This window comes from Schistocerca nitens, chromosome 3, assembly GCF_023898315.1.
Source record: "Schistocerca nitens isolate TAMUIC-IGC-003100 chromosome 3, iqSchNite1.1, whole genome shotgun sequence".
Taxonomy (NCBI): Eukaryota; Metazoa; Arthropoda; class Insecta; order Orthoptera; family Acrididae; genus Schistocerca; species Schistocerca nitens.
In genome coordinates, this window is record NC_064616.1 from 413,230,519 (window position 1) to 413,252,514 (window position 21,996).

Consider the following 21,996-nt stretch of genomic DNA (forward strand, 5'->3'; position numbering starts at 1 on the left):
CTACACCAACCCCCCCCCCCCAAAAAAAAAAAAAAAATGTCTTGTGAGAAATCTTCTTCGGGATGAGGAAGTTACCTTGAAATCAAAATCCTCTACAGGACCTTCTTTGTAGCACTTACCAGGTTCAGTCTAGAAATTTGTACCCACTGTGCCGATTTTTGGCACGATTGTGTTCTGGCCACAAGTGTTAAGGTCGATATTGGCCTCACCAGAGATACTGGGGCATCGAGTTGGCAGAGAGTGGCCCTATGGTGACGAGGAGCGGAGGACTGGACAGTACCGAGCCAGAAGGACAGCACAGCAGAGTGTTGGGGTCCAGAAGGTCCTAATTGTGCATTTAATAATTTTGTCACTCTGTGGTTATGGTCTGATGGTGAAACCAAGATGCTTGGGAATTCAACGCTGCTGTGGAATGATAAGCTGTGGGCTCTTCAATTGTATGGATGCAATTACAGCGAGCTGTGGCCGATGTTGTTTGTGGGTGTTTTGCCACAGCAGATAAGGAAGACAGTGGCCCAACTTCAACACGCTGTGCTGAATCATGTTCACCCACAATAAGGATGTCATGATATTGGAGAAGAAAGCAGTGGAATATGGTACGTGTATTAACCTTCAGTTTTTCTGCAGTGTTAGTTTGCTTAACTGTGTGAAGATTGAGCAATAACTGTCACCTTTCAATGGAATCAACAAGTGTGTAAAAGTGTAGCCAATGTCAGATGGGCGTTGTCATAAAGTTATTATATTTCTTATTTGTGAACATAATTTTCTGTTATCAGGATTACTCATTGGATAGAGTTGAAATTCAGTTCTGCACTGTAGTTCAGTGGGTTATAAATATTGGAATTTACCATATATGATAACTGTGAGTTTTGGATATGTTTTTATATTTGTGTGTTAAATGAAAGTGAATTTTGAAGTTTGTAAGGTACCTTTCTACCATTACGATTCTGTGACTTTTTATTTGGAAGTGATGTTGTTTGCTACTGTTATTGGTTGAGAATTTATTACCCAAAGGAACAGTTATTTAATTAGTCTTTCTATGAAGCGTTTTAAGACTTGTTTTTCAGTGAACTATTATTAATAAATTACATAAATCAGTAATGTTGTGTAAGCAGTTATTGAAGGCACCCATCTCCATTAACCAATCAACCATGGCCAGTTGGGAACGGGCATTGATGTAACATTAGGGAACTAGAGGCTATTTGTTAAGTTGTGACAATGCTAATCCTGTTTTTTGTTGTTCTTGTTGAAGTGTCTAGTCACCACTAAATTAAATAATTCTGCACACTGTTAGCAGAGCATGGTTGATTGGCTGGAAGGAAGTGTCTTCAAACTATCAAAAATTAGGTTGTAGTATAAGTTTGCTCGCTACTATTTTGGACCTGATACAGCTGTAATTATTCCAGGATTCTATCGAATCTGGTGATGGAGAAGTGAGTTGATGTATGAACTTCAAAGGAGTGGTATGGAACCACAAGGCAATGTAACTGAATTGTTGGAATTATTAAGGAAGAATATGCACCTCCCGGTAACAATAAAAATTGCACAGAAAAAGAGACGTAAGTTTGGCCACTGCCAATATAGATGCACCGCTTGAGGAAATCTTGGAAAGTGTTGACAGTTTGGATATGAGTTCACTAACCGAAAATCAGGTTAGGAGGTTACAAGCAAGACGTGCCCATTACCTAAATCGGGTGGATGATTTAGTAGGTATGGAGAGGGAGGAAGAGAATGTAATAAGGGATTATTTAAAGCAAATCAGTGACGGGCTGACTCACATTGGAGGAGTGGAACGTGAAGCAGAAAGTGTAGCAGGACAGGTCAAGCAACGCTGTGTGGGGGGGAATGCGTTTTCAGATTGATCGTATTCAAAATTACCTCACCTCATGCAAGATTATTTGACAGGATGTAAGGAATGGTGTTTAGATTCGGTGGAGAATATTGTGGAGTTTTTGTATTTCATCATCGGTTTTCAGCAAAAAGTGCGAGCTGTTAACATGACGGGCTTGGAAATTTTAAAATTCTTAGTGGGAAAGGTAAAGGGAGAGCTAGTAGAACACCTGTTGAATGCAATTCAAGAGGGACTAACATTGGAACAATTTAGAGCATAAATTTGCACCTTGATTCCACCCCATACATTGCAAAAATTAGTTTATAGGGAGTATGGTTGAGTGCAGGAGGATAATGAAAAGATTGTCAACTTGGTTGAGAAAGTTAGAGAGAGTGCGCTAGCCTTGTGCCTGCCACACTGCGAAAGAGAGATTGTATTACATATTGTTCAAGGATTACGACCAGACAATAGACAGAGGGCAGTATTTGGTGGGACACTGCAAATGTTTGCCCAGCTGAATGAATTAGTATGGCACATCCAGGTTATTATGTATGTAGACTCACGGGGGAGCGGGGCAGGCCACTAATTATGAAAGGTTACGCGAACAGGAGAACCGGTTGGATAAGGTGGAATGGAATAGGAATGTTCAAGCGAACAATAGGAATAGTAAAAATTACTTCTACAAATCAGCAGTGGGAAAAGAAAAGTAATATAAGGTGCTGGATTTGTGGGACGTTAGATCACATAAGTAGGAATTGTCAGAAGAGTAAGCCGGAGACATCCTGAAAATTACAACAAGAGGCAGGAATGGAACAGAAAGAGACTTGTGCAATAAGTAGAGGGGAGGAATAGGATTTACCTTTTGTATGCTGTGTTGTGAATGAGGAACCTGTGTGGGCGTTGTTGGACTCTGGTAGTGCTATTACAGCAATCGAAGAAAATTGGTTTAACCATAACAGTGATATTTGTAAGTGGAGTAAAATAGAAAAGGATACAGTTAAACACAAGGTGGTAAATCAGTCCAGTGTAAGAGTGAAGGGTGTCATATGGATTAAACTTAGAATTAGGGATTTCACGTGGAGGATGAGACTGTGAGTGGTAAGCAGGCTTGCCACAACTTGCATTCTAGGAGCTGATGTTATTAAAAAGATTGGATTGGCTACTGATTGAGGTGCAAGCCAATTTGGCTTCAGATTTAAAACAGACAAGAGTCTTGAATTTTGTAAGCACCAAGGGGAAGTTTCTGTGGCAGTTATAAGATGGTTTCACCTCGAATGAAAATGTTGAAGGAAAAGATTGAAGAAATGTTAGATCAGGAAGTAATTTGGACCTCAAATTCACAATATGCTGTGCCCACATTTCTGGTCTGGAAACCCGATGGGAATTATCGCCCGGTGGTTGATTACAGGGATTTGAATAAAAAAGTGGTATTGCGGTCAGTACCTCTTCCCAGCCTGCATTCTTGTTTTGGATGGTTTTGCGGTGCAAGGATATTTACCACCTTAGATTTAAACCAGGGTTATAGTCAAACTTCCAAACTGATTACGGCCTTCACGAATGATTGGAATATTTACAAATTCAATAGGGTTCCGTTCGGATTATCTATGTGCTGCAGTTCTATCTCAGCTCCTAGACAAAATATTCTTGGGCATAAATTTTAAGTTTATATACCACTACTTGGATGACTTGGTAGTTTATAGTAATTCCATGCAGGAACATTATCAACATTTAAGGGAGGTTTTAGTGAGGTTAAGGAAGGCAGGTCTTATGGTGAATCCAGGTGAGGTAAAGTGTGCTTGTGAATCTATGCACTTCCTTGGTCATGTGGTCTCTCTGGAGGGGATAACCATTGCTGAGGAATGGGTGTGAGCTATAAAGCAGCTGCCCATTCCTAGAAATGTGAAGGAGATTGCAAAGTGTGTTGGTTTGCAGAGAAGGTGGCCCCGTTGAATGCCTTACGTAAGAAGGGACAAAAATTTGAGTGGGGTCCTTCACAGGAAGCCATGTGGGAATCCCTGAAACAGTCCTTGGCATCAGCACCAGTACTCACACTTCCTGATTTCAATGCTCTGCTTATAATTCAGACTGATGTCTCAAATGCGGGGGTGGGGATGGTCCTTCTTCAGGAAGGAGACGAAGGAAGGATACCTACTGCCTATGCTTCATGTGCGTTGAACCATTTAGGAAAGAACTATTCTATTTACAAGCTAGAGGCACTCGCAGTATTATTTGGCATGGAGAAATTTTGGTATTATGTGGAACATACACAGTTTTTCTTAGAGACCGATAACCAGGCGCTCAGCTGGATCCTTGCATGTCCTCGTAAGACTAGAAGGATAGCCCGGTGTGCAACAATGATCTTGGCATTTAAGTTCCAGGTCAAGAACATTAAAGGATCGGAAAACCAGGTAGCCGATGGTCTCAGCCGCCTTTTACAGGAACCTGACATACAACATGATAGTCATGAATTGGATGAAGGTAGTGCTTCCATAGGGAGAATTAGTTCGATTCTCACTGATTTTCCACTGCTGTTTAAAGACATTCAGGAATATCAGGAGAAGGACGAGGAGGTGTGGGGGGTAAAACAAAAAATTGAAGAAGGAAAGGTGGTGACACCATACCTACTTAGAAATGGTGTACTGTGTTGGAAGACTCGGTACGATAAAGGTTACAAAATTGTGGTGCCTGGAGATTTGGCACCTTTCATTTTTAAATATTTTCATGAATCGCTGGTGGATGGAAATTTGGAAATATTTAAAATTCAAGGAAAACTTCGTCAGCATTTCATATGGAATGGAATGGATAAAGATATTAAGCACAATGTTAGTATATGTCAGGTGTGTGCTGCTGCCAAACCAGCGCAGGATGGTAGGGTTGGGTGACTGGAATCCATACCTGCAGGCTATCCCCTTCAGAAAATGTACATCAACTTTGTAGGGCCTTTAGCTCGATCTAAGAAAGGTAATAAGTACATCCTAGTATGTATTGATGCCTTCACAATGTTTACTTGGATGTATCCCACTAGGGCAGCAACGACTGAAATTGTGATACAGAATTTGAAAAATATATTTGGCATGTTTGGGCTGCCACAGTACTTGGTTAGCGACAATGCTTCATGTTTTACTTCAGGAGGGTTTAAGAACTTTTGCATGGGAATGGGCGCTACCCATGGGACCACGACTCCCTATTACCCGAACCCATCATATGCCGAAATGGTAAATCACAATCTCAGGGTGGCATTAATTGCCTATCACAGTAAAGACCAGGACAACTGGGATCGCACACTCCCTAGGATTATGATGGCGTTTAACATGGCCAAGCATGAAACGCATTTGTCAACTCCTGTGGAGCTCATATTGAACTTTAAGATATCGACTCCTCTCAGTAACCTATGGTCCATTAGGGATCTGCTACCTGAGCACATTGAACCTCAGTAGCTGGTGAATCAGTGGAAAAGGGTGAAGCACAATATTCTCAAGGCTCATCAGATTCGTGCAAAGCGGTACAACAAAGGGCGGTGGCCAAACCCCTATAAATTGGGAGATTCGGTGTATGTACAAAATTTCCAGGCCATGAGCAGCAAGGTGGATAAGGTTACTAAAAAACTCCTCCCACATTTCATCGGGCCATACATTATTAGACGTTTCGTAACACCGGTCACCGTTATGCTGATGGACCCCCAGCATGGAAAGACAATACCAGCTCATCTCTCTCAGATAAAACCGGGTCAATCACTTATTCATTCTGGGAACTTAAGGGAGCCATGATCGGCAATTAAGGGGGGGAGTATGTGCCAAATTTTAGCATGATTGTGTTCTGGCAGTGAGTGTTAAGGTCGATATTGGCCTCGCCAGAGATACTGGGGCGCCGAGTTGGCGGCGAGTGGCTCTCTGGCGATGAGGAGTGGAGGATTGGACAGTACTGAGTGAGAAGGACAGAACGGCAGAGTGTTGGGGTCCAGAAGGTCCTAATTGGGCATTTAATAATTTTGGCACTCCGTGGTTATGGACTGATGGTGAAACTGAGATGCTTGGGAATTCAACGCTGCTGTGGAATGATAAGCTGTGGGTTCTGCAATTGTATGGACGCAATTACGGCGAGCTGTGGCTGATGTCGTTTGTGGGTGTTTTGCCACAGCAGATAAGGAAGACAGCGTGCTGTAGCATGTTCGCCCACAATAAGGATGTCATGATACTGGAGAAGAAAGCACTGGAATATGGTACATGTATTAACCTTCAGTTTTTCTGCAGTGTTAGTTTGCTTAACTGTGTGGAGATTGAGCAGTAACTGTCACTTTTCAATGGAATTAACAAGTGTGTAAAAGTGTGGCCAATGCTGGTTGGGCGTTGTCATAAAGTTATTATATTTCTTATTTGTGAACATAATTTTCTGTTATCAGGATTACTCATTGGATAGAGTTGAAATTCAGTTCCGCGCTGTAGTTCAGTGGGTTATAAATACTGGAATTTACCATATATGATGACTGTGAGTTTTGGATATGTTTTTATATCTGTGTGTTAAATGAAAGTGAATTTTGAAGTTTGTAAGGTACCTTTCTACCATTACGATTCTGTAAGTTTTTAATTGGAAATGATGTTGTTTGCTACTGTTATTGGTTGAGAATTTATTACCCAGAGGAACAGTTATTTAATGAGTCTTTCTATGAAGTGTTTTAGGACTTGTTTTTCAGTGAACTATTATTAATAAATTATGTAAATCAGTAATGATGTGTAAGTAGTTATTGAAGGTACCCATCCTCATTAGCCAATCAAGCATGGCCAGTTGGCAATGGGAATTGGTGTAACATTAGGGAACTAGAGGCTATTTTTTAAGTTGTTGCAACACTAGTCCTGTTGTTTGTTGTTCTTGTTGAAGTGTCTAGTCACACCTAAATTAAATAATTCTGCACACCACAAACAACAGAAGTATTAGTATAGCAATGGAGAATTACAGAATGAAAACAAAGAGAGACAGGGAAAATACATCCAAGTGAAATGACCCGTTTGTGAGCTCTATGTTGAAGACAGGCTGAAACGGTTTGGCCATCTCAAAAAATGTACCCATGAGGGACATCCACATTGTAGTTTTGAGGAGAACTTGAAGAAAGCAGACCAGTACAGGGCACCCAAAGAAGAGACATTTCATCAGATTGGAAATAATCTAGTAGCAGATTAAAGGATGAAAACGTCTACTTCGTCACGAATAAGAGGTGACAGTACTGCAAGGATACCAAAGTTTGTTCAAAAAGGTGAATATGAGGTTCATATTTGCAATGAGAAGCATTCCAGAGGTCTTTAAAATATCTATGTACAAGGCTGTGCTGAAAAGTAATACTTCTGAATTTTTTATGTGGGAACTATTTAAGCATTTTAAATAAAACAAATTTTATTAACATTCTACATCTTTATTCTTCATGTCGAGATATTTCTTTCTCAACATAGTCACCCCAGTGATGAACACATTTCTCCCAACAAGAGACTGGTTTGTTGATACCATCACTATGGAATGTTTGACTTTCTTATGGAGCCATAACCTCACCTTTGCTTCCACTGCTTTATCACTATCAATGTGAAGTCCTCAAAGATGTTCTTCAAGTTTTGGAAACAGATAAAAATCGGATGGGACCAGGTCAGGACTGTATGAAGGATGGTCGAGGACAGTGAACCCAAGGCATTTGATTGTTGCAGGTGGTGCAGTACTTGTGTATGGTCTGGTACTGTCATGCTGAATGATAGTGTGCTCCATGAATGAAGAAACTCTTTGAAATTGAAACTCAATCCGAGAATGATGCTTCTCATGCACCAACATAGTTACATTACACACCATCATGTTACACACAACAATTTGGAGCCCTCCAGAGGGAGGCAGCTGCAAATATGTAGACACGAAGAATAAAGATGTCGAATGTTAAAACAACTGTTTTATTTAAAAAGCTTCAAGAGTGTTCACATGCAAAATTTAGAGGCATTACTTTTCAGCACATTCTCATAAGTATGTACTCCAAATACCGCTGAGAAACAATTCAAATATGTTTGAAGTCTGAGATCATTTCATCATTCGCAATAGAAGACTACCTGTAGTCTGGCATGAAATTCTTATTTAGATTATTCATTTAAAACATGCATAAGAAAAGGGGACGGAAGCTGCCTGAAAAAATTAACATTATGAACAATTTTGTTTTCATCTTGAAATGACACAATGTAACCACATCCAGAGTAGTTGTCTACAAAAGAATGAGATGCAGGACTAACTGACACATCCCCACTAAGGAAGGTGCTATAACTGTATAACTGCAAACAATGGCTATTATTTGACATCGAATAATTATGTGTACAGCTATATGCATGAATAACAATCAGCGTTTTACCTGAGAATGAATTAGTTCATCTTTGTTACATAATTGAATCAATGGCTTCTCACTCAACAGATAAAGGTAGGAAGAATAACATATGAAGGAAGGGCAAAATTTATGGCCCTATTTTCAAAACTACGAACATGAGGTATTGTGAACAAAGAAAGTGATGTAATGTCATGGCAAAATTTGATGATCTATCACAGACCAATAGGTACACAGTATTACCCTCAAAGTAATTTGCATTGACTAAAGAAGTTGGATTGGTGTAAATATTTGTGACTGGTTGGCTTCATATGTAGGAGCTTCACATAAAGAGAAATTGGTTGTCAGGGCCCTTAGTGCATTTCCATTTGGCATAGAATCTAAAATAACAAGAAAATTTTAGGTAAATGGCAGGCCATCCATATTTTTATGGGCACCCATGCAAATGAAAATGTGACACATCACTGCATAAATATCTTTCAAAGCTACTCCATTCCTGTCACAATCCAGGACATAACTTCAGGCTCTCAATCTCTTCAATTAAGTTGAATTTTTCCCCAGCCCTACACAGCAGCCTGTGCATTCAGTTTCTTTTCTTCCACGATCTTGCATTTATCAGTCTTAGCACACCCCTCTCTACCAATACTCATTCCTGCTATTGTGCCTGTTCTAGAACTAACCAGTTTGTACATTAATCACTGATTCTTCCTCATGTCCTATGCTATTACCACTCAGTTATGTCATACAAGTTCTGTGAAGTAGCATCTTGTACTGGCATACAATATATGTTCAGAGGTTATAGGAAATTGGTATAACCAATTATTTCTTGTTCCCAGTAACCATCACTGCACAATTATAGAGTAACAAATTCATTCTGTTCTTAATGGATATCTGCAGTTCACAGAGTAGCCTCCTTATACCTCTTTTTGATCATGGTACCTCTCTCCTTGGTCTTGAATACAACCTTTTCTTTATACAAATAAATGATAAATGGAAAAACATAGTGCCCCTCCAAATCATGCACTTATTTAATAAGTTTCATCCTTTTAAGTGAAAGTCAAAGCAAGCTTACTTGTACCTTGTTTGGAAAGAAACATCAATATATACTGTCGAATTCAACACAAACACACATTTTGGAACAAACTTTCCAGTGTATTTTATTTATTTAATTTTTACTCAAATGGTTATCTACTTTAGGCTGTCCCATCACTCACCCCACAGGGCACCAGTACTGAGAAGCACCTATCAGCTCATTCGTGAGCAGCGCAGCTATTATAGGCTACCCACCTAATAGTCCTACTGCACGCAATTTGTGCTTGAGTAAACCCACTTGGCCACCACTGCATGCAGGTGTGAGGCCAAGACAGTACAGTCCCATATGCTACAGTGCAACTGTGTGTGCCTCAGCTGTTTGCCCAATAGTGCTCACAGCTGCCCATGGACACCCATCCGTCTGGAGGCAGGCATTCAATCTGGAACAGCCTAATCTACCTCAATACCACAATGATACAAAATACAATATAGATATGGTAATGGAAAATGCTGGGTGGAATACAAGCAATGAATGGAGTGAAAAACAACAACTCACTCTAGGTCCATAGACAAGGCCAAAAATATTACTAAGCTTTTGGACAATGTCTTTCCTCTGAGGTAAATAAAACACACACACACGCACGCACGCACGCACGCACACACACACACACACACACACACACACACACACACACACACATATGTGTGTGCATGCACGATTGCATTGAACTGGTCCTGTGGGGAAATTCAGGAAATCCACTGACATAAGTGACTCTGACAAAGGGCAGATTGTTATGGCCTGGCATCTGGGAAACCGGTTGGCTGTTCACATGCTTTTGTCATGAACATCTATGGAAAGTAGTTGAAGTAAGCAAAAAGGTGTTCGACATCCACACCTCATCAAAAGGCAAGGCTTTTGGAGGCTTAATTGCTTTGTAAAGCGTGATAGATGGTGATCCTTGGCAATATCATGATGCAGTGCAGTGCTGATGGAGGCAAAAGTGTTTTTGAGCATACCATTGAATACATGTTGAACGTTGATGTCCATGGCAAATGACCCCCATATGTATGGGATCATCAAGATGGGATTGTGGATCAATGGAAACATGACATTTGATTGCATGTATCATATTTTTTGTTACACAAGGTCGATGATGGTGTCCACTGTCATTCAGGTGAATAACTGCTCAAAACACACACTGCAACACAATGCCAATGGCAGCAGAATTATGCTATGGGAGACATTCACCTGGGCTTCCACAGGACCTATGGTAGTAATTGAAAGCACAATGACAGTTGTGGACTATGTGAACAATACTGTGAATCACCTGAAGCTCCTTCATGGTTTATGTCTTCCCTGACACTAATGGTTCCTTCCAGCAGGATAACTGTGTGTCACAAGGCCAGAATCATGCTGCAATGGTTTATGGAGCATGCTAGTTAATTCACATTGATGTCTCACCCACAAAATTTGCCTCATCTGAGGCCAAAGGAACACATCAGTGATTCTATCAGCAAGGGTGCCCATATGCTAGTTTATTGGGGGGGGGGGGGGGGGGGAGCCTAGATCTGGGGGTATGAAGTATTTTTAATGTTTTGGAAGTTTGGAAGACAAATGGTGACTTGTAAATACACATAAAAACTCCAGTTCCAGTCCTGTTAAAAACCTGCTTAATGCCAACTTATAAATCCTCTTCTTGAAAGAAAATCACTTGACTACACTTTATTTTCTCCTTTTACTGAGAATTGGAGGGGGGGGGGGAGTGTGAGATGGCATGCCTCCCCCACCCCCTTGCCCCTGGGCATAGTTGCCCATGGCTATTAGGCATTAACCCCATCCCCACAAACCACCAGCACATAAATTATAGAAACTGTGTGACCTGTGTTTAAATGTCTGATGCCACATAGCTCCAGAAACCTACTCAGGACTTGTTGAATTCATGCTACACAAAACTGCTACTGCATTGGATTCCAGAGATGGACCAACATGGTGTTAAGCAGGTGCTCATAATATTTTGGCTTATCAGTAGACTTAAATATGCAATTGCGGTAGCATATATAGGGCGCTAAACAGTGAGGTCATCAGCACCCAAATATGAAATGCAACGAAATATTGTCATTACCATGTTTTTTGCTGTTTTTCTTCACTGTGAAATCATCATAGGATACATGTACTTGGGCATACCACAATTTGCAATGGAGGAGGAGGAGGAGGAGAAAAAAGATTCATTTTCCAACTCTCTAACAAATGTATTATTCCAGCAACTAACAAATGTGTTACTATAGCAATACAGTTATTTGTCTTACTGTTAATTTTGTATACATTTGCAGATCTTGGCTGCTTTGAAACTTAATTACATGTCATGATTCACTTATTAAAATTTGCCATGTTATTATACCATGGTTAAATGGACTTTCTCAATAAACCATATATTTAATCTGCATGTGTGGGGGACCCTTCAGGGGATGATATCAAGAAAAATCATTCAATTATAGTATAATAGCATAGCAGATTTTAAATTAAATGGAGGAAATCCTAGTTCTGAAAGATTGCACTTTACCACTAAAGGTGCCAAATCCAGATCAACATGCTGACCACTCGAAGATACAGGGAAGGAAAAAAAAAAAAACAAAAAAAAACAAAAAAAAACAAAAAAAAAAAAACCAGGATGAGTGACAAGGTTCTTACTGCAAATCAGGACTACTTTCATCACAGTTAACAAAATGGCTCTAAGCACTATGGGACTTAACTTCTGAGGTCATCAGTCCCCCAGAACTTAGAACTAGTTAAACCTAACTAACCTAAGGACATCACACACATCCATGCCCGAGGCAGGATTCGAACCTGCGGCCATAGCGGTCGTGCGGTTCCAGACTGTAGTGCCTAGAACTGCTCGGCCACCCCGGCCGGTCACAGTTAACACAAAACCAATATATAGTAAGGTACAAACCACATGGGCCTAAATAATGTGATCTCCAAAATTCTGTCAAAATATGGCTAGAAATGATAACATAAAAAACCAATCTGAATCATGAATATGCACTTCTTGAAAGAAGTCAAAGACAAGTTGGAACCTTGTCATTTCAAGATCAAAAACTATAAACATTCTCCAGGTGCTAACAGATTTTTTTTAATTCAGGTGATTTGTACAACCACTGTATAATTGTCTTTTCACAGCAAATAGCCTGTATAGTGTTGGTCACAAAGTGAATTTTCCTGAAGCTGATGTTTTGCTACATTCTGCTTGGAGTCTCCAGTTTTCTTCAGTTGGACAGGAACTGCAGCAAATTCAAACAGGTGAAGTGAGCTTCAGTTTTCAAGTTTTTGATACATTTCAAGACAAAACTCCTCAGAATTTATCACAGTTGTGTGTGCTTCTGAGGGAAATCTGAGGGAACTGTCAAAATTTTACTGTTATCTTTTGAATACATGTCACTAAATTGGCCAAATTCATAGTAATGAATTCTGTACAAAAATGGTTACGTGTGTAGTAGGGTACAAGTAGATTTTGTTTTGTAAGAGCATGAAATTGTTAGGATATAGAAAGGTTTGCAAAATGTAACTAAATTTAAAGTGTCATGAATATTGTAGTGGAAATTTCTGGTAGAATATAAATAATTTAGAACTAAAGGTAACCACTCACTAAACAGTAGAGGCAATAAGTAGTCATCAGGCACATAAACAAGTGCAAAAACTTTGCTAGCTTTCGGATGAACCGTTTTTTTAAGCTGGACACACACACATACACACACACCTGTATAGTTGAATCATGTCAGCTGAATACATTTCGCTGGGACTGCAGGTCTGCGGCTTGATTGGAGTGAGTGGTTGTCCTCACCCACCTTAAGATGTAGAACTGCAATCCCTGCACAATGTATCAGCCAGCACAGTATAGCTGTACAGGTATGTATGCGTGTATACCCCATCTCAGAAAAGGATTCATCCACTGCTAGCAAAGTTCTCAGTCTCATTTATGTTCCTGATGATACCTCGTCACCCCTATCATGAATATTGTTAGTTTTGATATGGCTGGTAGGCAGGAAAAATATATTAAGTGTGATGAAACATGTTTTCTCTGAAACAACATAAGAATTATCCACTCTGGCCAATTACAGTAACAGAAAACATTTTTACACAAGATACCAACTTTGCTATAAGCAGTAAATCAACAATTTTTGAAAGATCAGTTATTTAAATTTTCATGGATATTAATAAATGGTTCCTAACAACTTCTTTGTGACTAAAATTTCAAAGACATAGTCTGTGCTGTTCAGAACTTGTAAGAGGTTTCCTCTTGGTGTGTATCTAAAATATACAACAATCAATGACTCATAAATAATCATGTCCATACAAGAAAAAGTACCTTTTTGGTTTTCTGAATTTTTGAAGCAACTGCTTCATATCTGAATTTCATTTTCATATGAAAATAAATCTATCATTGTTCTAAAGGTTGGTTTGAATACCGTTGTACTTTATTAAGCATGGTCGTGTTAGAGGTGGGATGTCCTTATCTTCTCCCACCCTTAGAAATGACTTAATCAACCAATGATATAAGTGGACCTATAGTTTAACGTGGACTCCATACCATGATATAATCTGGCTTTAAGAAAATAAAAGAAACAAAGCTCAGATCTTTGAATAGCATTTCATCAAAAAATCTCCCTCAACTTGAGCCACGAAGTACACCACAACACCAAGTGAGAAAACCTGTTCGCATTTTCTCATCAGCTGACTGCCTCCTAAATTTTCTCATAACCTCCTATGACTGTATCGAAATACACATTTGGAGATCTCTAGTTGGTAACTTTGTTTGCTCTATTGACTTTGAGTCTGCTCTTTACATCCTACAGTAGTATCACAGATAATTGGACAGAGTGCACTAGTTGGAAATTCTGTTTGCCATTATCTGAGAGGGTTCATGATACACTACAATAGATGTTATCAAGATTAGATGTTGCATCAGCTTCATATGTACATATGCCCTATTCCAAATGGTTTCCTAGATAGAACACATTTAATGTACATCTGTTTTTAGGCTAGTGGCACTCACATATGTGCCTCACCCACCCAACGCCTTTGATGTTTCACTATAGTCCAATCTACCTCATTGCCTTCACTGTCTTTGCTTGGGATGTCTCTGCCATTAAATTTGCCTGGTGATAAACTAGCCCACAGAATGCACAGTTGTTTTTGGTGTTTTGTGAATGAAGAAGTGTGAGGAACTGAGAGTTATCAGAGTGAAGCGTCTGTTAAGCAAAGATGTTTTTCGTCGCGGCGATATCTGTTTACGAAATTTCACTCACCAACTTGCGAATGCGAAAATATTTTGTTGAGCCCAACCTACATAGGTAGGAATGATCATCAAAATAAAATAAGAGAAATCAGAGCTCGAACTGACAGATTTAGCTGTTCGTTTTTCCCGCGCGCTGTTCGGGAGTGGAATGGTAGAGAGATAGAATGATTGTGGTTCGATGAACCCTCTGCCAAGCACATAAATGTGAATTGCAGAGTAGTCATGTAGATGTAGATGTACATGCACTGGGTAAAATGCCACATATTTACACTAATGAAGAAGATATAGAACCGTAAAATACACTGATGTGCAGAACTTAAAGACAAAAGTATGTTTTACATGATGTGTCAGTGCCAATTAACATAGTTTTATGAAATTTGGACCATACATAAAAGAACTACTATGATATAGTACAGAGGGTAACTGTCCCTATGCTCTTGGCACTATTGCAAACGGTGCCGCCGATACGCAGGTATCAACAGAACACAACATACTGGTTATCAGGCAAAGAAACCACCGCCATGCAGTCACCATTCCACTGTGGAGTTCACATTGCATGCTTTGCAGTCCTGTTAAATGTGGTTGTAACTGCATCCACTGTTTGACATGGGTCCTTTCTTGCCTGTTGCACAACGTAGCCGTCATCTGCTGCTGCAGATGACTGTGGTCTACCACATCCCCTCCTTTAGGCAGCATTGCCTGTGGTTCTGAATGCTCCCTACACATGTGAAGTAATTCTCTGAGCAATAAAAAACATCTGAGCTACACTTGTCACTCTTCATTCTTCTCCCACTTTTACATATATAGACCGAAGCGGCAAGTGAAATGTGTACCAAGGCCAGGAATCAAACCCGGGTATCCTGCTTACTAGGCTGGTGCATTAGCCACTAACCCAATTCGGCACAGCGGCTGACACAACTGTACAGATTACCCTGGCATGCCTCCCTCCTTGATTCAAATTCTCACTGGCACCCCAGTCTACTGTAAATTACCCCTTCTATACAAACAGAGCTGCCAAGGCTCTCCATGTTCTGGAATAGCACCTGAACATCAAATGCAAATGGGGGATCCAGCCTGAAACTCAGGTGCAGGTACTTACTGAAATGAAATAACACAACTTAAGAGACTTTACTTGTCTCATACAGATATGATTTTATGTATATAGACTGACGCGGTAAGTGAAAATTTGTACAAGGCCATAAATCAAACCCAAGTCTCCCGTTTACTAGGCAGGTGCATTAGCTACCAAGCCACTGGCACACTGATTCACACAACTGAATGGAGCACCCTGACACACCTCCTCCTTGATCCAAATTCTGTTGCCCCAGTCTACTGTAAATTCCCCCTGGCACATGAACAGGATTGCCAAGGCTCTCCATGTTCTGGATTTCAGGCTGGATCCCTCATTTACATTCAGTGCTGAGATGCTATTGCAGAACACGGAGAGCCTCGGCAATTCTGTTCACGTGTAAGGGAGAATTTACAGTAGACTGGGATGGCAGTTAGAATTTGGATCGAGCAGGGAGGTGTGGCTGGGTAATCCGTGCAGTTGTGTGAACCGTTGTGCCAAGATGGCTTAGTGGCTGACACACCTGCCTAGTAAGCAGGAGACCCAGGTTCAATTCCTGGCCTTGGTACAAATTTTCACTCGCTGCTTCAATCTATACACACAAAAGCATACCTGTACGAGACCAGTAAAGTCTCTGAAGCGGTTTCACTTCTTCCAGCTTCTCTAGCTTTATGTGCATCACTGTGAGATGTCTGGTAACAAGCTCTCACACTTTCATTCATTTTCACTGACTTGTTAATATGTTATGTTACTGTATCTATCCCATCCTTAAGTTTTGCAGAGCAGTGTAGCATTGACTGTAAATTAGTTCACTAATGTTACCAATCTTTGCTCAAATGTTTCTTGATATCTTTAATAATTTAACACCATTCTGTCTTCACCATTCAGCACACTGTGGTGTTATCTACGTCTGTCTGCATCAATGTCTGTGAATGCAGAAGATCATAATGACAGCTCACAGTAGAGAATTATTCCATAGCTAATGACCTATTATTAATGAGAGACCAAATGAGAGCAAAGAAACAATTAACATGCAGACAGGCTGTTTTAAGAAGGAAGACAAGGCTTCATTGGTCCTTCAACAGTAAGGTCATTAGAGATGGAGTGTATGCTAGGATAGGACAAAGATGAGAAAAAAAATCAACCATGTACTTTCCAATGGTACTAGCCCAGCATTTGCCATTATCAATTTAGGGCAAACAGAAGATATAAATCTAGATGGCTAGATAACCATTTGAACTCTGTCTCCCTCAAATAAAAGTCCAGTACCTTAACCATTACATGACCTCAAACAGAAAAACAGGAATTTTAGTGTAACTCTTAAATAAAGAGGTTGTCAACAAAAAGGTCCTCCTCCATAGCCGAGCAGTCACCACAGCTGGCTGGCATGTGGGGGACCCAAGTTTGATTCGAGGTACTGCCAGGGATTTTTCCTTTGTGGAGGAATGGTAAGCACTCAGCCTCGTGATTCCAATTGAGGAGCTATTCAAATGAGAAGTTGCAGTACCAGATGTGCTAACTGACAATGACCAGGAGAGCAATGTACTGACCCGGTGGCGCTATATATACTGTGTCTTGATGATGTTGACAGCTGAGGATGACACAGAATTTGGTTGGGCCCAATTGGTCTGACAGTTGCCATAACAGCAGTGTTTTCCTCTTTTTCCATAAATATTTTGATGATGACTGTCTTGATGGTGTGAACTTGACCTCACTTAGTGTTACTTACCTATTGATTGCAGATCAGTACTTCGCAATCCACTATGCATAAGGGAGAATTATGAGTTCACCTGAAGACTTACGTGGATGCATCAGCTGTGCTTATAATGTAATGAAGCAATATCTAGATGCATTCATAATGTTCAAGAGCTGCCAGTTGACTGCACATAATCAAGTTTGCTTACCTGAGCACCAGTTTTGGCTGCATACTTACAAGGACGGCTCTGTCTGACAGATGAAGTCAAATTAGGAAGTAATAGATGTAAATCACTGAACACTGTTCAAGGATTTGGAAACAAATTATAGTCCACCAGAAACCAGTTATGACCCCATTCCTAGTTTATAAACCCTTTTACTACAATATAACCCACAGTGTGATGAGGCATTACTATTATGACATAATTTATTTGTAGCATGACATGAGACAAAATATTGCCCTTTGGTTAAGGCAGTTTCCTTAGTTCTCCGGCTTTTGTAAGTCTAAAATTTTTCTGTTTAAAACGAGTTAAGAGAATGTGTTCTAATATTTCCCAATAAGTTTACATATTTCCATAATTTTTTATGGCCTTGGGCTTGGAGCTACCACTAGAAACAATTATTATAAGTTTGATGCATGTTACAAAATGCATATCAAATCTCTTTAAGTTAGATCCACCTCACTAACGATTTTCATCGGAGTACATTCTGCTAGAGTTACTGTACTACATTATCTTTAGGGCATATATTATGTTTATAATTAGCCCAGATGAATAGAAAGAAACTTCAACTGCTAATTATATACCCAGTGCCAGATATTAAGAAAGTAAGAATGAGCACTTCAGAAGTGAAAGAGTGGATACTTTGTACTGGAAATAATGCAACAACTTATCACAGTGATATTGCAATTTACAGTAAAAAAAAAAAATACTGCTGAAGCAGGTTGTGGTAATGAAATATTCATTCTTTTCACAATTTTGGTAATCGTTCTTCCAAGACTGAAAGCAAATCACAACAGCGTGCCAGCATAAGAAATAAGTAAGGCTGTTAGAGTTTATCATCCATTCAGTGGTAAGGTCATTAGAGGTTGAGCGCTCACCCAGTAATGTAATGATGGTGCACTAAATCAACCGAGGTGTCAGTGAAGGAAATTGAGACAAAAAAAAAAAAAAAAGTGGAAAACTTAAATCGTGGTGTGAACAGTGAAAGACTTAAATCATGATGTTATCTGTGAAAAACTTAAATCATGGTGTCTGGACCTTGGTACTGGGTATGAAATCCTAACCATTGCACCACATCACTCAACTGCAAGAACAGTAAATTAAAGATGGAAACTGTCCTTTTTTTCTCACGATCTCCTTATATGTTTAGTGATGTTGCATACCGTGACACATAAGAAGAAAATAAAGACCCTGACTATTGATATCTACTTGTGTTAGTAATAATTGTTGTTACTATCACAAAATTCAGTTTCTACATTCAGAAAATAGGTGAAACAGGAGACAATAAATGTGAGGATACATATTACTTTGCATCCTTTTAACATGTTTCATTACTCTAGGATTTCACACAAAATGACAAAAACATGAAATCCCAAAGTGCCTCATATCTCTTCCTCAGAAAATAATCGTAGCTGACAAGATAGCCACAGTGACATTGTAATAGAACTGGATCATTCTTTACTAGTTTTGAAACCTACAGTGTTATACTATTAATTTTTTTGTGATTTTCCTTATTTTGCATCACAACATGCAATCTGAATTGTGGTACAGTTTCCCATTCTGTACATAAACAAAATTTTGCAACAGATGAAAGTTGTATTATGGTATCATAACAATTCGAGATGGCAATTTTACTCTCTCTCTAGCCATACTAATGATAACTGTAATGGTAGTGACAGCTGCTGTAGTAATAGTCATACACTACAGCCCAGAAATGTAAAAAAAAGCTACTAGCAAGAAACAGTTATTGGATACGAAGGGCTACACAATTTGACCACACAGTAAGTATTTATTGGGAGTTACATTAATACATGAAAATGTGCAATATTCACCTCCACCTGATCAAAATTTGCATGCAGCATCCCAAAATCAATCAAATGAACACTAATAATTGCTTCTCTCATATAATGGAACAGGTTTTATTAAATTCTGCCAAACATCTTTTGTTGATTCTCATGATAATGATCTCTGGATATGGTTCTCAACACCATGAACAGTAGCTCATATACAACAGTTCATGTACAAAAGTTGTGTGTGGCAAATATTGTTAAAATGCATGCAATTTAAAAGAAATGCAGTCACACAAACCCAAAAACTGTCTCACACCTCTGTATTTCTTCACTTTTTATAAAATAAAGTAAAAGGTTTAAAAAAATCTCTGCACACAGAAAAGAGCTGTGCAAATCCATAAAAAAAAGCTGTCTCACACCTCTGTATTCCTTCACTTTTCGAAAAATAAAATAAAAAGTTTTAAAAAATCTCTATACACAGAAAAGAGCTGTGCAAATCCATAATTTATTTACCATCAAATGTTAAAGTAATTATAAATTAAATAAAACACTAAAATCTTTTGACTCTTGTGATCACAAAATTGGTTAATTGATTAATTAATTAATTAAAATTACAATGAAAATGATTGAGTTGGCCTCTCTGCAACACTATAACCTATCTGCTGCAACAATTAAGTTAAGTGTTTTGACTAAAAATTTTAAATTGGGCACTACACCTGTTACAGTGTTACCTCAAATACAAGTCTTGTTACTGCACTGTTATTTACAAATAAGATACTATTGATTAAAACATACATACTGAAGCTCCTACAGCACAGGCACTGTAACTGCTGACTCCCAATACCTTATTTTGTAACACAGTAAACCAGTTTCTCTCCATTTGGGTGGCCTCAGTGTATGTATGTACATAGATGGTGAGCAGTTGACTTGGTCAACTACCGAATGTCATTTTGCAATTTTAAGCTTTCATTCCTCTACTGGCACATGACAAATTCCCTAAACATTTTCATGATAAAAAGGAGTGGTAGTGTACACAGCCACAGGATGCCCTTCAGTATTCTGAACTACTTCTTTGCTGCTACTTAAGATGAATACAATGTTAATGGCATACAAGCCTCCAGACCATTGTAACACCCTCTCACTGGATAGTACATGCTGTTTGCTGACTGAAGCAAGCATGTACACTTCACTGTTTCATCAACTCTACAAAGCTGCAATTGGACCATTAAAGCCTATGGCAGCAAAACACTTTGCACCAGCAGCCAGTCGTTATCTCGCCTAGTTTCTGAGGCAAGCAATTGATTTCCCCATATGGTACTCTTGGACTTACAGTTTTGGTACATAGCGCAACAATCTAAACCAGCAAGCAAACAGATACCACTACCTCCAGTAATAAAGGATACAGGTATGGTGGGATCGTGTTGTGGATTCCAGTGATTGGTTTGGCCTTGTGTGAAGAACTTAGTTTGATGACTACTGTCATCCAACAACAGAGCCTGTGCTACCTCCATCCTCATCACCTGCCCTTTTGCTGCCACCTCTGATGGCTCCATCACCATCAGTGAACTATAGTGGGGCATGTACTTCAACTTATATGAACTCTGTATGAACACCACGTTAGTCACAGTGTTATCTCCGGCAGAAGTACTGCGGCCTTCAGGAGGTGACGTTGAGACTCACAGTCCATGTTACTGTTCAACAATTATATACTGATTATAATAAATCTCTGGGAGTCAAGAGGGTGTTGAGTTACTTGATGAGCCCTCCTGCTGGAATGCTACTTGTGGCCCTATTGTGATTGAATTCCATGCTCACACAGTCCCAGTGAGGTAGCCGTGCTGACCACCTCCTGTCTTGTGTTGGGTCCACAATTGTATGAATGGTACTTAGGAAGTAAGGACAGATGTGGATACTACAAATTTTATGCTACATTATCTGGCCCCATAGTTTCTGAACCAGGCAGCACTCTGCATCACATACAACAGATGCATTTGTCAGCATAATACTGGAGATGTATGACTGGGCAGTCAACAGTCTCTCCATGCTGAGAACCATCATTCTTATCTAAAATAGTACAAATGACATGTTTATGAAGATTATCTTATTTGCAAGACTTATTTGTAATTACTAAAATTAGAAAGGAAACATAGTTCATAAACATTACCTAAGTACTAAAATTTTACTAAAGACTCCAAGGAGACAGAATTGTAGGTCAGTGCTTACCTTCAAGAGGAAAAATTCTTAATACCGTCAATAGAAACATTTGAAATGGGTAACACTAATTCTAGCTTTTGGTACTTGTGTGTTTTCTTTTTAGAAAACTTTCCTCCTATAATCAATTCTTTTTAGAACCTATCAATTTTGAATCCTGAAGGTAAGTACAGGCCAGCTTTCTGTCCCATAATTTCAATAATTTTCTCAACTTAATTTTCTGTCTAATACAGTTTAATTTCTACCAACATTTACAAGGTTCAGCATGAAAAAGTCTTGTATCTCTTACAAACAGCAGATAAAAGCACCATAATTAAAAGCTACATCAGAAATCTGTGTGGAGCTGATCTGTAGTCAAAGAGTATTACATACAGCAACAGTAAAACACTTAATAACAATACTAACCTAGCAATGGAAGAGAATACTTCTTAATTTCTAAAACAGAATCACTATTAAATTAAAAGAATGTGAACTTGTGTAATTATAAGCATTTCAATCACAGTTAAGTGGCAGTGT

The 21,996-nt window shown here is 39.2% G+C and overlaps 1 protein-coding gene across 1 annotated transcript in view; it reads right to left on the minus strand.

Annotated features, from left to right (window-relative positions):
* Positions 1 to 21,996, minus strand: part of LOC126249257 (voltage-dependent calcium channel type A subunit alpha-1) — a 373,047-nt gene that overhangs the window by 349,096 nt on the left and 1,955 nt on the right. The gene's annotated exons all lie outside the window — the stretch shown is intronic.